Below are 17,208 nucleotides of genomic sequence, written 5' to 3'. Positions count from 1 at the left end.
AGTAAACATTTGTGGGAGGAATGAACACACATTGGCACTTGGCAGCTGTTGGGCTGCTAGGGAGCAGGGAAGAATTCAAGTTGCCCAACCCCTCAGCCCCCAACGCACTGCCCGCTCCGCAAAGAGAGTTGGGGGCCTGGGCAGGAAGGGCAGCGGGAGGGGCGCAGGGACCCGCTTCTATTCTGAGAACACCGGGGAACTACTGCGGGTTCTCCAGGGACTTGACCTCCAGCTGCTACGGGGAGACAGCGAGCAGGGGCCCCCAGAAAAGGTCAGCGGTGAGGCCTGGAGGGGCGGAGGGACAGCGACCGAGACGCAGACCGGCGCCCTCGGTGGGCGGGGCGGGGCGGTGCACGCAAATCTGGGGGCGGGCGCGGGGCGGGCCTGCAAGAGCGGAGTGGGAGGTCATGCCCCAGGAAAGTCCCACACTGCTCCGCCGCCACCCGGCTACCAGGGGGTCCCCACTTCTAGCTCTGGCGCCAGCTCGGCGAATGGATGGGAGCGCGCAGGTAGGACACGGGGTGCGCGGGGCGGAGGCAGGGGTTCACCCAAAGCCGGCGTCCGGGAAGTGCTGGGTCGCCAATGGGGCCAGGCGACAGGGACCCGGGACGCCCCGACCCACGCATGGGGAGCATCCGGCTCAGTGCACAGGGCCGCCGTGGCACGGAGCTGGGAAGGAAGGCTGGCCCCAGGTGCTCGGAAGCCCAGCGCCCCCAAACTCGTGTTGTCTGAGTTATCAATGGGGGCAGCCTCTAGGGTGCTTAGGAATGTGGAAAGCGTGGGGTGACACAGGTCTTGGGACACGCTGGCCCCCCTCTAGGCAGGCATCCCTGGCCTGCGCACCGGGAGTTGGTAAGTATTGTGGGGAGAGAAAGGGTGTGACAGTTCTGAAACTATACAGTTGGAAACGCCGTCTAAGAATCTGGGGAATCCCTGACCGTGTGGGTCAGCGGTTAGAGCATCCGCCTGGGGGCCAAAGAGTTGCGGGTTCATTCTGGTCAAGGGAACTTACATCGGTTGCTATTGAATCCCGGGCCTGGTCAGGGTAGTACAGGAGTCAGCCAACCATGTGTCTCTCTCACATTGATGTTTCTCTCTCTCCCTCCCTCCAACCTTCCCACTCTGTCTGAAAATCAATGGAAAAATATCCCCAGATGAGGATTTAAAAAACAAAAACAAAGAAATTTGTGGAAACAGGCCCTTTGCACCTTTGGCCTCCTTATTTGAACATTGTTGGGTGGACCCAATGCTAGGGACAGTTTTAGGCCGGCTCTTTGCTGAACACTGAAAGCATTCTGAGTTAAATCTCAACACGACCTTTCTGATTGGTACTCTTGCGTGTACCCCGCCATTGTCCAGCTTCGGGCACTTGGCACAGGCGAGGCCCACCGGGAAGGCAGGCTGCTGCTGGAGCCCGCCGCCCTCCCCCTGTGATGCTGTCTGTCAAACCACCCCACGCACGAATTCTCCAGGGGGTTTGATTGAACTGCAGATTCCCAGGCCCCCTTCCGTGAGCTTCCAATAAACCCAGGATTTAAAAACAAAATTATATGTTCTATAATCAGGAGAGACTGGGACCAGCGGACTGGTGGCCGGTGGTGGGGTTCACAGAATGCCCCGGGCCCGCACTGATCCTGCTTGAATCCTAGTCTCTGCCTGACCCCAGTCCTCTGTGAGCTGTGACCCCTGCACCTCCTCCCCTCTGCGTGGCCTCTTAGGAGCTGCAGCATTTGCTGGGATATTAGCACCTTTATTAAAATCCTAAAATCTGTTCGGGAAACTGAGGCTCAGGTGTCCATTTGGCCAGGGTGCCCTGCACAGTCAGGGGATCCTAGAGTCCTGCAAAGGCCCCTGAACCCGGCTAGTCCAACCTGTGACTAGAGGAGGAGGCTGAGGTGTGGACTGAGAGGGGCCAGCCCAGCCATTCCCTCCCTCCCCAGCTCTCACAGGCTCCTGCTGGGCGCTGCTCCGAGCGGCTCTGGGCACCCGGTGCTGTTCTGGGCACCGGTGTTTGCCCTGAGGAGGTCTCCCTCTGGGGAGGGGGGAGCACAGTAGGGGTGATCAGTTCTTCATGGGGCAGTGAGACAGGCTTCACGGAGCAAGGACCCTTGAGCCAGCCCAGGAAGAGGGGTAGAGAAATCCGGCAGGGGGAGGATGGGAGGGAAGGCATGCTGAGCAGTGGGAACAGCATGGACGAAGGCCGGGAACTGTGAAAGGTGTGCGTGTGGTGCCTGGGAGCCGGGAGAAGCAGAGAGGGATGGAAGGGCGGGCTTGGCCACGTAGAAGGTCTTGTATGCCATGCTGAGGAGTAGACCAGGTATCCTACCTCTGCCTGAGCTCTGAGAGTCACCATGCAGACTCCTGGCCCCACCCCAGCCTTTAGAGTTGACTCTGAAGGCAGCAGGGGAAAACCAATAGTGAGCGGCTCTGGTTACAACACACCCATTTACCGGCAGGTCTGGATGACCTGAGCATTTCCACATGCAGAGCAGTGACTCAGTACTGATGTGTTTTGTAAGCGTGACCCAGACTGCAGAAAGCCCAGGCAGGGGTGGAGGGTGTCCTTTAAGGCACAGTTTCCTGACGCTAGATTTAGAAAGGAGCTGAAGTGAGGTGTCAGAGAAGGGAGAAGAGAACCTTTCCTGGACCCTCCTCTCCTTATCCCTTCCCACCGCCCCCAGCCCAGGATGGAGGAGTTTGGGATCAAATAGCTCACTGCCCTCAGTTGCTTTCCTTGCCCCTGGGAGAGGGGTTGGGACTGAAGGCCCCTCGTGCTTTGTTTCCTGTTTGTAAAACTGGGCATCATGTTTTATAAGATACTTAACACAATTTCCAACACATATTATGTCCACAATAAGCATTCATGTCTCTTTGTTACTGTCAAGAAGTATATTGCCCTGGCCAGTTTGGCTCCGTGGCTAGAGCATCGGCCTGCGGACTAAAGTCTTGCAGGTTTGATTCCCAATCAAGGGCACTCTCACATTGATGTTTCTCTCTCTCTCTCCCTCCCTCCTTTCCACTCTATCTAAAAGTCAATGAAAAAATATCCTCAGGTGAGGATTAACAACAACAACAACAACAACAACAAAACGTAAAGCTGGACCAGCCAGTATGGCTCAGTGGTTGAGCACTGACCCATGCACCAAGAGGTCACCGGTTCGATTCCTGGTCAGGGCACATGCCCAGGTTGTGGGCCAGATCCCCAGTGGAGGGCATGCAGGAGGCAGCCAATTGATGTTCTCTCTCATCGATGTTTCTATCTCTCTCTCCTTCTCCCTTTCTCTCTCTCTAAAACCAATAGAGAAAAAAGAAAAAAAAAAGTAGAGCCTTGAGCTTCCGAGCATGGACTCTGGAACTACATTGCCCCGTACAGAGGCTGGCTTTGCTACTTACTAAGTTGCAAAGTACTTCTCAGGACCTTAGTTTCCCCATTTGTGAAATTATGATTACTCTATACTGTTGTGATGATTATGAAATGAATTAATAAGTGTCAAGCACACAGAACAATGCCGGGTACAAAGTGAGCAATATGTATTTGTTAAAGAAAGAAATGAACCCCATTGGATGGGGTTTAGTCTACCCATTTGCAGGTGAGGAAACTGAGAATCAGAGATGTGTGCAGTGGCCTTGCCTGAGGTCCCATGTCTAGGAGAGACAGAAGGAGGGATTCGAACCTGCTTTCCTCCCCAGCCTGTGTTCTTTCCCACTGTCCCAGTTTGCTGGGGTGACCCAGAGGGACATCTTTCCCGGCATTCCTCATGGCTGGCACTGTGGAGACATGCCTGGTCACGTTTGGCCAGACTTCCCTTGGCTAGTCTAGAAGAGAGGCCATCGACTTGCCTGGATGTGGACGCACCTGCCCTTCCACGAGTGTGGGTGGGAGGACCCAGCCGTGGCTGGAGGGTCCCGTAGGAGCCAGCAGGAGAGGGGCCGTGCTCCCGTTGCTTTGTTGTGTGACTTGCAGCAAGTCATTCTGCTTCTCTGGGCTGGAGGCACAGAGAAGGGCACAGGCTTGAAGACCGGGGCCCCACGTTCAGATGTGAGCTTGCTGCTTCCTATCTGTGATCTGGAGGCAATTGCTTAACTTCTCTGAACCTCAGTGTGCTTGTCAATAAAATGGGTATGGGGGTGTTCATGAGATAATTCTTACAGGCACCTTGCCCATGGCTCAGTGGTTGCAGCTTCTCTCCCCATTTAGGACAGAGCCATTTCTCCATATCAACACCTGGCTTCCTCATTCATTTCTTCCTCAAATATGTACTGAGCACTCACCTGTGCCAGGCACGGTGCCAGGTGTACTGACAGAGCACTGGACAGAGTCCCTGCCCTCCTGGGGTTTAACTTCTAGTTGAGAAGCCAAACATACACATACTGACCCACAGCCCTTACTGCGGTTCCGAAATCCTCGGGCTCGGAAACCGGAGCTTCCTCACCACCCGGCTGGGAGCACGACCTGCCCTGGGCCAGGCTTTGCGTTGGGGCCTCTCCTTCTCCTCCTGGGAGAGCGGCTGTCCTGCAGCGATGACGTGCGAAGCGTCGGTGCTGCCCTGGCCGCCTGGGGGTGCGGGTGCTTCCCTCGGCTGGTAGTTTGCACAAGGTGACCCTTGTATCCTCAGTGATTCTGGACACGAAACCCGCCTGGCCCCAGGATTGTGCACAGAGAACGTGGACCTGCGAGATGCTGCCAGGCAGTGGCGTGCTGGGAGGAAGAGGAGCAGGGTGAGGGCGGGGCCGGGGCCTCTGAGGGCCATCAGGAAGACAGGGCCGAGGCCTGGCAGAACCGGCTGGGACAGCGGGCCTTGTCCATCCACTGACCCTTCTGGCCGCTGCCCCGCTGCTCGCCGCTCGGCGCGCCGCTGTCTCTGCGTCTGTGTCTTTCCAGGAAGCGCTGGTGCCTCTGAGGTTCGGGTTGGCTCCGCCCAGCTCCTTCTCCCTCTGGGGCCTCCATGGGCCTCCTCGCTTCAGGGTTGCTTAAGAAGCCCAGGGTCTTGGCTAAAGCAGGCCTGGGTGCTGGGACTTGCTGGGTCCATCACCAGCTGGGCAGGCATCTGAGTCCCCTTCTCCTCCCTCTGTGGGAAGAGGGAGGATGTGGGTCCTGGTGAGAACAAGAGTTTGGTGGACAGGTTTCCTGAGGGAGGGTGTGTAGCTCTGAGCAGAGGACTTATCGAGGGACCAGCAGCCTCCAGCCTGCAGGGCAGCCTACAAGCTGAATGGACCGTGTCCTGAGTGCCAGCACTGGGCTCCGGCTCACATTCACTCAGCAAACATGCCAGGGCTGGGACTCAGCAGTCAAGCGAGCCCTGGTGGATCCGACAGTCTTGGGGGGAGGCGACTCCAAAGAGGTGACTTTGGGGCTAAGACCTGAAGTAAAAAGACATGTGGTTATCTGGGAAAAGAGTGGTCCTGGCAGAGAACAGCAAGTGCAAAGGCCCTGAGGTGGGAGGAAACAGGCTTGGTGGTTTCAGCCACAACAAGGAAGAAGATGCGGTTGGATGGGATTGAGCAAGGCGAAGAGGGGCAGGGACACGGAGGTAAACAGTAGCAGGTACCCTACATTATCTCATTTGGCTTGTAGGGCAACCCTACAAAGCAGGAACGGCTCTTCTCCAGATTTTACAGATGAAGAAACAGGCACAGAATGGTCTAGTAACATGCCCAGGGCCACAGCGGGAAGGTGGCAGAGCAGGGCTGGGAACCTACAGCTCCAGAGTCCTCAGTCCTCACCGCTGTGTTTAACATCATGGAAACTGGGCTCAGGTGCTGAAGGCCCACCTGCTGCTTTGAACATTGCTGGTGTGCTCGCCTGCTGTGGGTCAGCCCAGCAACCTCGTGGATGTGGTCAGGCCAGGACTGGCATTACGGATGATTCAGTCACTGTGAATCATTTTACAGATCATTTTACTGATCACCTTCCCCTGGGTCAGACAGTGAGGACATATCAAAGCAGAGGAGGTGTGGGGTGGGGGGAACCGGATGAGTAGAGGCCCAATTCCACATCAGGCACTGTGCTGGGGGGAGGCAGATAGATGACTGAGTGCCTCCCCATTTCCCTGAGGCTAAAGGTAGAGACTTACCAGTGACACAAGTCGGAAGGGGTAGAGTCTGGATTCAAACCCAGGGCTGCTGACCAGGAAGTCTTTGACTTGCACTTACCCACTGTTCTGAGCCATGCCCCATGAGGAGCAGAGTAAGAGACCTGAGTTTCTTGGTCAGAGATAAGGGAGCACAGCCACTGAGAACATTTTGGAGAGTGGGGGGAGGTCTGAGGTTCTCCTGGAACAGCCAGGAAGTGTTCTGCCTTTTCAGAAGAGGATGTGAACTTCTCTGGAGAGAAGAGACACCAGATCTCCGGGCTGGCAGCCCTCCGAGCCCACAGAGTCATGGCCCCCTGACAGTCTTGCCTGCAGTGATGGAGCATAAGCCTTCCAGAAGCAATTCCACAGCTGGACAGCTCTGACTGGGAGAAGAGCCTTCCTGAGATTTAGCCAAAGTAGGTTTCTAAGAGCTTTTTCAGTTTCTGGCTCTGGTTCTGTCCCTTGGAGATGGTAACCATTACCCTCCAACAACTACCCAATATTTCTCTTTCTCAGACTATACAGCCATAGCTCTTTTAATTATACTTCTTGACTCAGGGAATTGTGAAGAGTTCAGTGGCTCTAGATGTGATCCAGTTGGTCAGAGTCCAATATAAAACTTTTTACTTCCCCCAAAGCCTGCCCAGTCAGAGAGGAGAGAGACTATCACCTCCTTGGATCTGGAGCCCATACCTCTGTTGATACAACCTGCAATCATACTTTGTAGCAGCCATGTCCCACTTGGGGCTCATATTGGGCTTGTCAGTTTAAACCTCCAGGTTTCTCTTCTACATGAGCTGCTATAAAAGTTTCTTCCATTCTGAGATTCCTTGTTTGAGGCTAATAATTATCAATCTTTCTTAACTTCTAATAAGAAATTAAATGGCTATCCTTTTTTCTCTGAATACTGTTTTGGTTTCATTCTACAGGTCTTGTTACACAATGTCATTCACTGCTAAAATAGTTTACAATTTCCCTTTTGTCTAAAAGTATATGTGCTTTTAAGATGTTTTAAGGTGGATGGAATTTTTGAACATTTTTTACTGCTGATTTCTATATTTATTGCATTATGGTCAATATTTGTGGCTTCTAGGATATCAAGATGGAGAATTTGTTCAGATTTTTTTTGCAAGATTTTCTGGTTAATTTTTCGGTGTGACCCTCTTGCATTTGAAAGGGAGTATATTTTTCTACTGGCTGTACAGTTCTAGAAATATATTTATTAGTGCAAGCTTCCTAACTGTAGCATTTACATTGTCTATATTTTTGTGTGTTTTTGTCTACCTGATTTATCTCCCCTTGTGATAAAGGATCATCTGTTCTTTTCTCTTTGGCCTTCTCTTGTATTTTGCGTTCTTTTAAAGGCTGTTATTAGGTGCATATATATAGAAAACACATGAACAGGAGAAGGGTTTATGATTGTTATACCTTCTTGGTCAATTGCTCTATTTATCAGTATAAAACAGCCACCTTTCTCTCATTTAATACTTTGCTGCCTTGAATTCTGTTTATTCGGTATTTATATCCCTATACTTACTATTTTTATTTGCATTTTTCTTGACTAATTTTATAATTCTTTGTTTTCTTTTCTTTAGCTCTAAAGTTGTAGGACTATTATTTGACCCCAGTCTGGTGGCCAGATGAATTTAAAAGAAAACAAAACTTGCATCTCAGTCTCAGCTCTGCAACCCACTTGCTTAGTAATCTTAGACAAGTCATTTCCCTGTTTGGGACTCAATTTCTTCACCCATAAAATGAGGATATGGCCTGCTTTTGCCCTTCTCTCTAGGTTTTTGTGAAAATGACTATGATAGTGAATGTGAAAGATATGGCGAGCATCCCTGTACACATATTGGCCATTGGGTGTAAATATTGGACAGCATTCCAGGAATTAAGAATGGCACATGCAAAGGCCCAGAGATGGGAAAGCACCCACAATGACTTCAGTTTGGCCACCTTTGGTTGGCTGCCTCCTCTGTTCACAAAGGGACATGAGTGTGACCCGTCCCTGGCTGGCCTGGAGGACCTTTCAGTCTGGACAGGTTGTAGCGAGCTGCTTCACAGAAGGGTTTGCGGGACAGAGGGACAGGCAGAGCGCTGAGGTGGGCTGAGGAAAGAGCAGGGTTTGACCAGGAATGTCCTGAGTGGTGGCACAGGAGGAGGCCACTGAGGCAGAGCAACCAGCCCAAGCGAAGTGTGCAAGTGGGGGAGTTTGTGGCATGTTTGGGGACAGGTGGGCAGGATAGGAGAGTACAGGATGTGTAAGGACCGCTCTTGGCCCCTGTCCTCCCGCACTGAGGAGGAAGGCAGTGGGGCTTGCAGAATTTTTGGAATCCTCACTGACACTCGTGCTTCCCTCCTTTCTCATCACCAGAGCAACCAGCATCCCATAGTGTTCAAGAGGTAATAGGGTCAGAAGGCAGGGGACATTTGAAAAACAGCCTTTCACTTTTGGGGTTGCTGGTGCTTGGGGAAGGGGTGGGGGTCTCACCTGTTGCTCCCTTCCACGTGGGGTCTCCTGGCATCTCAGGACACCTACCTAGTAGGACACCAGCTTTGTAAGCCAAAAAGGGACCACAAAGGTGGGGTGTAGTTTTTAAAAATTGAACTCTTTTCCAACACTTAAACATCAGGATAATAAGCGTAAAAATCTGAATTTCTGGTTGCTTTGGAAAAATCAAAAGACCTTCAATTTCACATGGCAGAAACTGCTGAGACAGTGTGGCAGCTGCCCTTTGGGACTGGGCATGTGCTCACTACTTGTCCCCTCTCTACTCATTGAGGTCATGCAACTGAGTTCTCTAGGTATTTGTGTTTACTCTGGAGGAGGTGACTCTGGCCATGACGCAGGTGGCTGAGGGCTGGGAGTGGCCCCGAGGCAGTGAGTGCCTTGTGCTGGAGGCAGGTAAGCAGAGGGCCCCTTGTAAAGGCCTAGGGGGACCCGAAGTAGCATTGAGAGTGGACTAGGGTCTTAGGGTCTTCCAGCCCTGAGGATGAACGCTTCTGAGATCTTTGTTGACACACCCCAGTACCCTAGACGGCACACTCCCGTCTCTTCCCTCCCATCCATCTTTTTTCCTTTTTATTGCAACATACGTGCAGACAAGTGCACAGCTTCTTTCATTTCACAAAGTGAACACATGCATGCAGAACCCAATCAAGAAACAAAGCATGACCAGCTCCCTAGAAGGGTCCCTCCTGCCCCCAACTCCAAGGACACTATCTCGACTTGTGTCCCCAAGATCACCTTGTCTCCTTGAACTCTGTGTCAGTGGAAGCAGTACTGCCCTCTCAGCTCGTGGCTGTGAGACCTGTGTCGTCGTCGCAGCAGCCGCCATCTACTCAGGGTCTCAGAGTTCCCTCGGTGCTTGGAGCCGAGTCTGGCCACCTGCTCCACCAGCACTGTCCGAGCCTCTTCCCCCAGCCGTGGTCTCTGCCTCCCTGCAACCATCCCTGAGCAAGTGGTTCTGCCCCACCTTCCAGATGAGGAGACTGAGGCTCTGAGAGGACCCCCGCTTGCCAAGGTCTCCCAGACAGTCAGGGTGGGGCCCGCACACTTAGGCCCGGGATTATGCTCCGTGTCTCAGATGCCCTGGAGTCCCTGACACCATGAGAGGCCCCACGTGTCTGCGTGTCCCTGACTGACAGGAATGATCTGGGCTGAGACAACAGGAAGAACTTGAGGGAGAGCTCCCCCCCCAGCCCCCCGCCTGCAGACAGAAGATGAACAGGGAGCTCTTGTCTGTGCTGATGTGCTACCTGCTTGGGTTTGTCCGGGGGCAAAGTCCTGGCCACTGTCAAGACAAGTTCACTGGTGAGGACTGCAAACAGGATGGAGGCCAAGTTCTGTCTCGGTCGCTTCCTGGGACTATTTCTGAACCCCTGTGAGCCCTGGTTGCCCCTCTGTGCAGGGGGGGTTTGGCTGCGTGTTTCACGGGGGGCTGGCCGGAGGAGCAGGACCAAGCTGATGGCCGCTTCTCTGTGGCAGGCGCTGTGCTGTGGACTCCAGAGCCCGCAGGTCTGGGCTCAGATCAGCCCCACTGCTTACCAGCTGCGCATCCTTAGGCAGGTTTCTGAACCTTCCTGGGCCCGGTTTCCCTGTGTCTGCAACAGGGATGAGAATAACAGCCAGCACCTGCCCTGTTCCTTGGGTTGGGGAGGGTGGAACCCATGGTCTCTAATGGTTCTAAGGACTGGGGACTCGCAGGGGCAATTGTGGTGACTTCTGCGGACCTCTGGAAGGAGGCCCACTAGGAGCCGTGACACTCACTAACCGCCCAGATCTAATCAGTGCCCGAGGCCTGACGTCATGCTCTTCAGGGAAATGACTAATGATCATGGTAATGCCCCAATTACTAGCTCCCTGGAGGTTAGCCCTCCTGGGTGGCCCATCCGCACCTGCATTAGGGTATTAAGGGGACTCCAAGCCAGAAGTGAGCAGTGTTTTCCAGCAGTGAGGTGACAAATGCCAGCTGACCAGGCGGCCTGCAAACAGCTGGTGGGCTTGGTTCATTCATTCTTCCATTCAGCAAGTATCTGGGGACCCTGCTGTGCTGGGCATCGGCCTGGCACTGGGACCCCAGCGGGAAGGTGTGGACACAGGCTGTGGCCTGTGGGGGCCGGCGTTCCGTGGGTGTGTGGACAATGAACGGGAAGGGTGCGTGTGTACTGCTGCAGGGAGTAAGTGCCGTGCAGAGGAATAGAGCAAGAGAAGGGCTGGTGGAGTGATGGAGTCGGCTGTGCTCCCGAGCAGGTGTCAGGACTTGGTCCCTCAGGTCAGCCTCCTCCCTGGGGCCTCCGGTGCCTTCTGCCCGAGGCTGTGGCTTCTAGAATCCTAGATGGAGTCACCCGTGCCTCCCCAGAGCCCCACTGGCTGTTTGGACTCAACGTGTCCACAGCCAACACAAGTGTACACATTGCCATAAAGTGGCCATTGGCCCAAGATCCATTCTGTCCCCAAGATGGGGGCCTCTCTCCAGGGGGTCTGGCCCGGCCTGGTCCCGTGAAGGAGATCACAGTCTCCAGCCCTCTCCTATCCCTCTCGAAGTCATGTCTTATTCTTGCAGCTGGTGACCCTCAAATCTGTCTCCAGCTGAGCTTTCCTCCTGAGTCCAGGCCACTAGGACATCTGGTCTCCTGGATGGCTCCGGGCCCACTGCCCATGTGAAGTCACCGTGTCTGAGGTGCAGCGGATGCGTGGTCTCCCCCAGCAAGCCTGCTCCCCTTCCCGCCCAAGGCCGCCTCCCCACTCCCAGCTGCCCACAGCGGCCGGCACCAAGCTCTGCATGTCCACTCCCAGACAGGGCTGGAGTCTGCCCTCTTCTGCAGCTCCGGCAGCACGTCCTCTGCAGACACCTCCTTCCCGCCTGCGTCCTCCGCGCACACCTCCCAGCTGAATATCGTTCAGTGGCTCCCTCGCCCTGGGCATGGGGTCATATTGCCCACCGTGCCTGGCAGACAGGCGGTCTTCTGGCCTCCGACCTCTCTGCTCTCATCTCGTCCTCTCCCCCTCCTCCCGCTCCTCCCTCACACTCTTCTCCGGCCCCCTGCGTGCCTCCCCGCGGCAGGGCCCTTGGGAATCTGCAGAGCGGGCTTCGTAACTGCGCCCTCCTCGGGAAAGCGGCGGGAGCTGGGCACGAAGGGGGCGTGTGCACGTGCAGCACCAGGGCCCTTGGGAATCTGCAGAGCGGGCTTCGTAACTGCGCCCTCCTCGGGAAAGCGGCGGAGCCCCCGGCACGAAGGAGGCGTGTGTACGTGCAGCACCAGGGCCCTTCGGAATCTGCAGAGCAGGCTTCGTAACTGCGCCCTCCTCGGGAAAGCGGCGGAGCCCCCGGCACGAAGGAGGCGTGTGCACGTGCAGCACCAGGGCCCTTGGGAATCTGCAGAGCGGGCTTCGTAACTGCGCCCTCCTCGGGAAAGCGGCGGAGCCCCCGGCACGAAGGAGGCGTGTGCACGTGCAGCACCAGGGCCCTTGGGAATCTGCAGAGCGGGCTTCGTAACTGCGCCCTCCTCGGGAAAGCGGCGGAGCCCCCGGCTCGAAGGAGGCGTGTGCACGTGCAGCACCAGGCGCAGAGAAGCACGTGGTCGTCTTGAGTGCTGCCGTGTGCCAGGCTCGGCTCGGTGCTCCCGTTATGTGGGCAAGACGTCTGCCCTCAGGGAGCCAGGCGCCCTCTGCGGGACATGCTTCCTCCCTCCAGGGTGCTGCACCCTCACCCACGGCTGCCTCCCGCCTGCCTCTCACTCCTGATGGCCACGCCCACCCTCTCTGCCGACCTGCGTCACTGCTCTTCCTCCCACGGTCCACTCCATCGGGTACATAGCCACTCCGTCCTTTCAGGGCCTCTGGCCTCATTGATTTCTTTTCCTCTCACCCACACCCCAGATTCCATTCTGTCAGCAAATCCCGTAGGCTCTACCTTCCACCAGATCTAGAATCCAGCCCACTCCTACCGCTCCTTCCCCACAACCCTGTGCAAGCCGGCACCTGTCGCCTGTACCAGTCCAGTGGCCTCTTCCTGGTCCCTGCTTCTGCCCTTGGCCCCACGGGCCTTTCACACCACACAGCCAGAGGGAGGTTTGAAGTCTTGTGATGTCATGTCTCTGCTCAAACCTTCCAGTAACGTCTCTTCTCACTCAAGAATTTGTCAAAGGAAAGAAGGAAGAAAGGAGTGTATGAGTGAATGGCCTTGTTCACTTCTGTAGTACCTGGCACATAGTAGGTGCTCAGAAAACACCTGCAGTAAGAAACCCAAGGAGGCGAGCGGGTGAGGACCTGGAGCACACAGTAGGTACACGGGAGCCTAGTGGGCTCTGCTGGCTGAGGTTACTGATTTCTGCCCCTGGCAGCAGCAGAACCAGCCCTCCGTCACTCGCTGGGCTGGGGGTGGGCCAGGCAGGCAGAGCCCAGGCCATTCTGGGGCCCTGGCCTGGCCTGCCCCACCGTCCTGGGCGGAGCTGCTGATGTGGCTGCTGGTTCTGGGAACCCCACTCAGGCAGCAGTTCCGAGAAGGCTGCTGCCTCAGGGAGAGCATGTCTCTGGCCCCCTGCCATACCGACCCAGCTGTCCCCGAGGCCAGAGGAAGCTCCGGGCTGGCCTAAGACTGTGGAGTTCTAGGATCAGTGGCTCCCACGGGAGGCCACCACAGCCCCTGCTGTGTCACTGGCTTCCTCTGCACTTGCCTTTTGTCACGGGACTGAGGGCATCTGTCTGCTGATCCAGCCCCTCAGTCTGGCTTGCGGTCAGGAGTGAGGAGAGGAGGAGGCCTGTGCACCCTCGGGCGCAGGAAGAGCCTCTGGTCGCTCCAGATGGCGGCTGGCTCCTGACATTTCAAGACTTGCCACTCAGATAAAAAGAGTGAATGAAAAATGTTTCTCTGCCAGAGGAGTGTTTCCCCTCTGGTGCTTCTGCATCTTCCTGGCTTGGGCTGTCACCCACCCGGCTGCTTCCTCACTCTGTGACCTTGGCCTTGCCACCTGCCCTCTCTAGGCCTCAATTTTTCCCTTTGGACAATGACACCACACCCCAGGGTTGCAGGGACCACATTTCAAAGGCAGCAAAACCCAGTGATTAGCCGCATGGATTCTGGAGTGAGACTACCAGGTTCGAGTCCCTAGCTCTGTGACCACAAGCAAGTGCTCTAACCTCTCTGTGCCTCAGTCTCCTCATCTGTAAAATGGGGACTTTATTTATTTTCTTTTATGTATTTATTTATTTATTTTTGTTACAGATGTCCCTCCTTTTACCCCCATTGACACCCTCCTCCCTGCTCCCGTCCCACCCCCACCTTCACAGTATTGTTGTCTGTGACCATTGGTTGTGCATATATGCATGTAAGTTCTTTGGTTTATCTTTTCCCGCCCTCTCACCCTGTCCCTCCCTTTGAGGTTGGTCAGTCTGTTCCCTACTTCCATGTCTCTGGATCTATTTTGTTCATCAGCTTATTTTGTTCATTATATTCCACAAATAAGTGAGATTATGTGACATTTGTCTCTCTCATTGGCTTATTTTGCTTAGCATAATACTCTCCAGGTCCCTCCATGTCATCTCAAAGGATAAGAGATCTTTCTTTCTTACAGCTGCATAGTACTCCATTGTGTATATGTACTACAGCTTTTTTATCCACTCATCTACTGATGGACACTTGGGCTATTTCCAGATCTTAACTATTGTAAATAGTACTGCTATGCACATGGGGGTACATATATTCTTTCTGATTGGTGTTTCAGGCTTCTTAGGACATATTCCTAGAAGTGGGATCACTGGGTGATGGCAGTTCCATTTTTTTTTAATCCTCACCCAAGGATATTTTTACATGTATCGTCAGACAGAGTGGGAGGGGGAGAGAGAGAGAGAGAGAAACATCAATGTGAGAGAGACACATTGACTGGTTGCCACCCATATGACCCCAACCAGGGCTGGGGTGTCCTTGGCTGGAATTGAACCCAGGACTCTTTGGTTTGTGAGCCGACACTCTAACCAGTGAGCAAAACCAACCAGGGCAGCAGTTCCATTTTTAATTTTTCGAGGAAACTACATATTCTTTTTCATAGTGTCTGCACCAGTCTGCATTCCCACCAGCAGTGTACTAGTCCCCTTTTCTCCATATCCTTGCCAGCACTTGTATGTCCTGTTTGGAGAGTGTCTATTTAGGTCCTCTGCCCACTTTTTAATTGGATTCTTTGTCTTCCTTTGTTGAGTTGTATGAGCACTCTATATAATTTGGAAATTAACCTCTTATCTGATGTATCATTGGCAATGATGCTGTCCCATAGAGTGGGTTCCCTATTCATTTTGATGCTGATTTATTTTCCTGTGCAGAAGCTTTTTAGTTTGATGTGGTCCCAAGTATTATTTTTTTCCTTTGTTTCTTTTGCCCGAGGCAGTGTATCCATGAAAATTCTGCTATGTATGACGTCTGAGATTTTGCTGCCTATATCTTCTTCTAGGATCTTTATGGTTTCACAAGTGACATTTAAGTCTTTTATCCATTTTGAGTTTATTCTTGTGTATGGTGTAAGTTGGTGGTCTGGTTTCTTTTTTTTTTTGCATGTACCTGTCCAATTTTCCCAACACCATTTATTGAAGAGACACTCTATTCCATTGTATGTTCTTGCCTCCTTTGTCAAATATTAATTGAGCATAATGTCTTGGGTCGATTTCTGGGTTCTGAGTTCTGTTTCATTGATCTATATGCCTGTTCTGGTGCAAGTATCAGACTTTGTAGTATAACCTGATATCTGGAATTGTGATCCCTCCAACTTTGTTCTTCTTTTTCAAGATTGCTGTGACTATTCAGGGTCTTTTTTTGTTCCATATACATTTTTGGAGTATTTGTCTTAGACCTGTGAAATATGCCTTTAGTACTTTAATGGAGATTGCATTGACTCTATAGATTGCTTTGGGTAGTATGGACATTTTAATGATGTTAATTCTTCTAATCCATGAACAAGGTATATGCGTCCACTTTTTAATATCTTCCTTTTATTTGTAGTTTTCTGAGAACAGGTCTTTTACCTCCTTGGTTAAGTTTATTCCTAGGCATCTTAATTTTTTTGTTGCACTGATAAATGGGATTGTTTTTTTTTTTTTTTGGTTTGTTTTTTTATTCAGTTTCTCTTTCTTTGTGTTCATTATGGTGTATAAAAATGTCAGTGATTTTTTTTTTTTTCCCAGCTGGTGTGGCTCAGTGGTTGAGCATTGACCCATGCACCAAGAAGTTGCCAGTTCAATTCCTGGTCAGGGCACATGCCCAGAGGTTGTGGGCTCAATCCCCTGTGGGAGGCATGCAGAAGGGACCAATCAATGTTCTCTGTCATCGATGTTTCTCTCTTTCTCTCCCTTCCTCTCTCTCTAAAAATCAATAAAAAACAAAAATGTCAGTGATTTTGGGATGTTGATTTTGTATCCTGCTACTTTGCTGAATTCATTTATTAAATCTAGTAGTTTTTGGTAGAGTCTTTTTAGGGTTTTCTATGTACAATATCATGTCACCTGCAAATAATAAGTTTTACTTCCTTGTTTCCAATTTGGACACCTTTTATTTTTTTCTTCTTGTCTGATTGCTGTGGCTAAGACTTCCAGTACTAGGTTGAGTAAGAGTGGTGAAAGTGGACATCCCTGTCTTGTTCCTTTTCTTAAAGGAAATGCTTTTAGTTTTTTTGCCCATTGAATATGATGTTGGCTGTAGGTTTGTCATATATGGCCTTTACTATATTGAGGTATGATCTTTCTATTTCCACTTTGCTGAGAGTTTTTATCAAAACTAGGTGCTGGATTTTGTCAAATGCTTTTTCAGCATCTATTGATATGATCATATGATTTTTATCTTTCATTTTGTTTATGTGGTGTATCACATTTATTGATTTGTGAACATTGTAACAGCCTTGCATCCCTGGGTCATGATGTATAATTTTTTTTAATATATTGCTGGATCTGATTTGCTCAAATTTTGTTGAGGATTTTGGCGTCTATGTTCATCAGGGATATTGGCCTGTAATTTTCTTTTTTTGTAGTGTCTTTATCTGGTTTGGGGATTAGGATTACACTGGACTCATATAAAGAGTTTAGAAGTCTTCCTTCCCCTTGAATTTTTTCGAATAGTTTGAGGAGAATAGGTGTTAGTTCTTCTTTTAATGTTTGGTAAAACTCTCCTATGAATCCATCCGGTCCAGGGCTTCTGTTTGCTGGGTGTTTATTAAAATTGGGATTTTAATGGCACCTACTTCATAGAGCTGTTGTGAGAACCAAATTGATTAATACATTGTAGGTACTGAGAACAACACCAGGCATATAATAAGCACTATATATGCATAGCAATTGTGGGCAAAAGTGTGGTACACGCCCATGTTTAAAAAATAGATGACTGAATTTGTTATTGTTGAATTTTAGCCAACCATTCATTTAACAGCTGTTTATTGAGCACATCCTCTGTATATGTCAGGCGCTGTTTGGGCACTGGGGACAAAGCGCTGCCCACGCACACACAAAGCTCTGCCCTCGCGGGGCTTGCATTCTCATCTGCATATGTAGACTAAGAAATAATTTAAATGGTACAGGTTTTATTTTACATTCCCCACTTTATGAACTAGCAGCAGAATGAGAGGGGCTATTTCATATTGTGGCAGCACAGAATAC

The 17,208-nt window shown here is 51.8% G+C and overlaps 1 protein-coding gene across 5 annotated transcripts in view; it reads left to right on the top strand.

The window, feature by feature from the left end:
• Positions 1-400: 400 nt before the first annotated feature.
• Positions 401-17,208, top strand: part of LOC118641533 (interleukin-4 receptor subunit alpha-like) — a 41,746-nt gene continuing 24,938 nt past the window's right edge. For 2 of the 5 annotated variants that reach the window (XM_036278826.1, XM_036278825.1), the window contains exon 1: positions 401-509. The gene's annotated coding sequence lies outside the window, so the exon portion shown is untranslated. Of the gene's footprint in view, positions 510-6,306; positions 6,491-17,208 lie in introns of all 5 variants that reach the window. The other 3 variants (XM_036278827.1, XM_036278828.1, XM_036278829.1) reach the window with 3 other exon arrangements.

The sequence above is a fragment of the Molossus molossus genome, unplaced genomic scaffold (genome assembly GCF_014108415.1).
Source record: "Molossus molossus isolate mMolMol1 unplaced genomic scaffold, mMolMol1.p scaffold_m16_p_3, whole genome shotgun sequence".
Classification (NCBI taxonomy): Eukaryota; Metazoa; Chordata; class Mammalia; order Chiroptera; family Molossidae; genus Molossus; species Molossus molossus.
The sequence above is the reverse complement of the archived record's forward strand: the minus strand, read 5'-3'. Positions and strand labels throughout refer to the sequence as shown.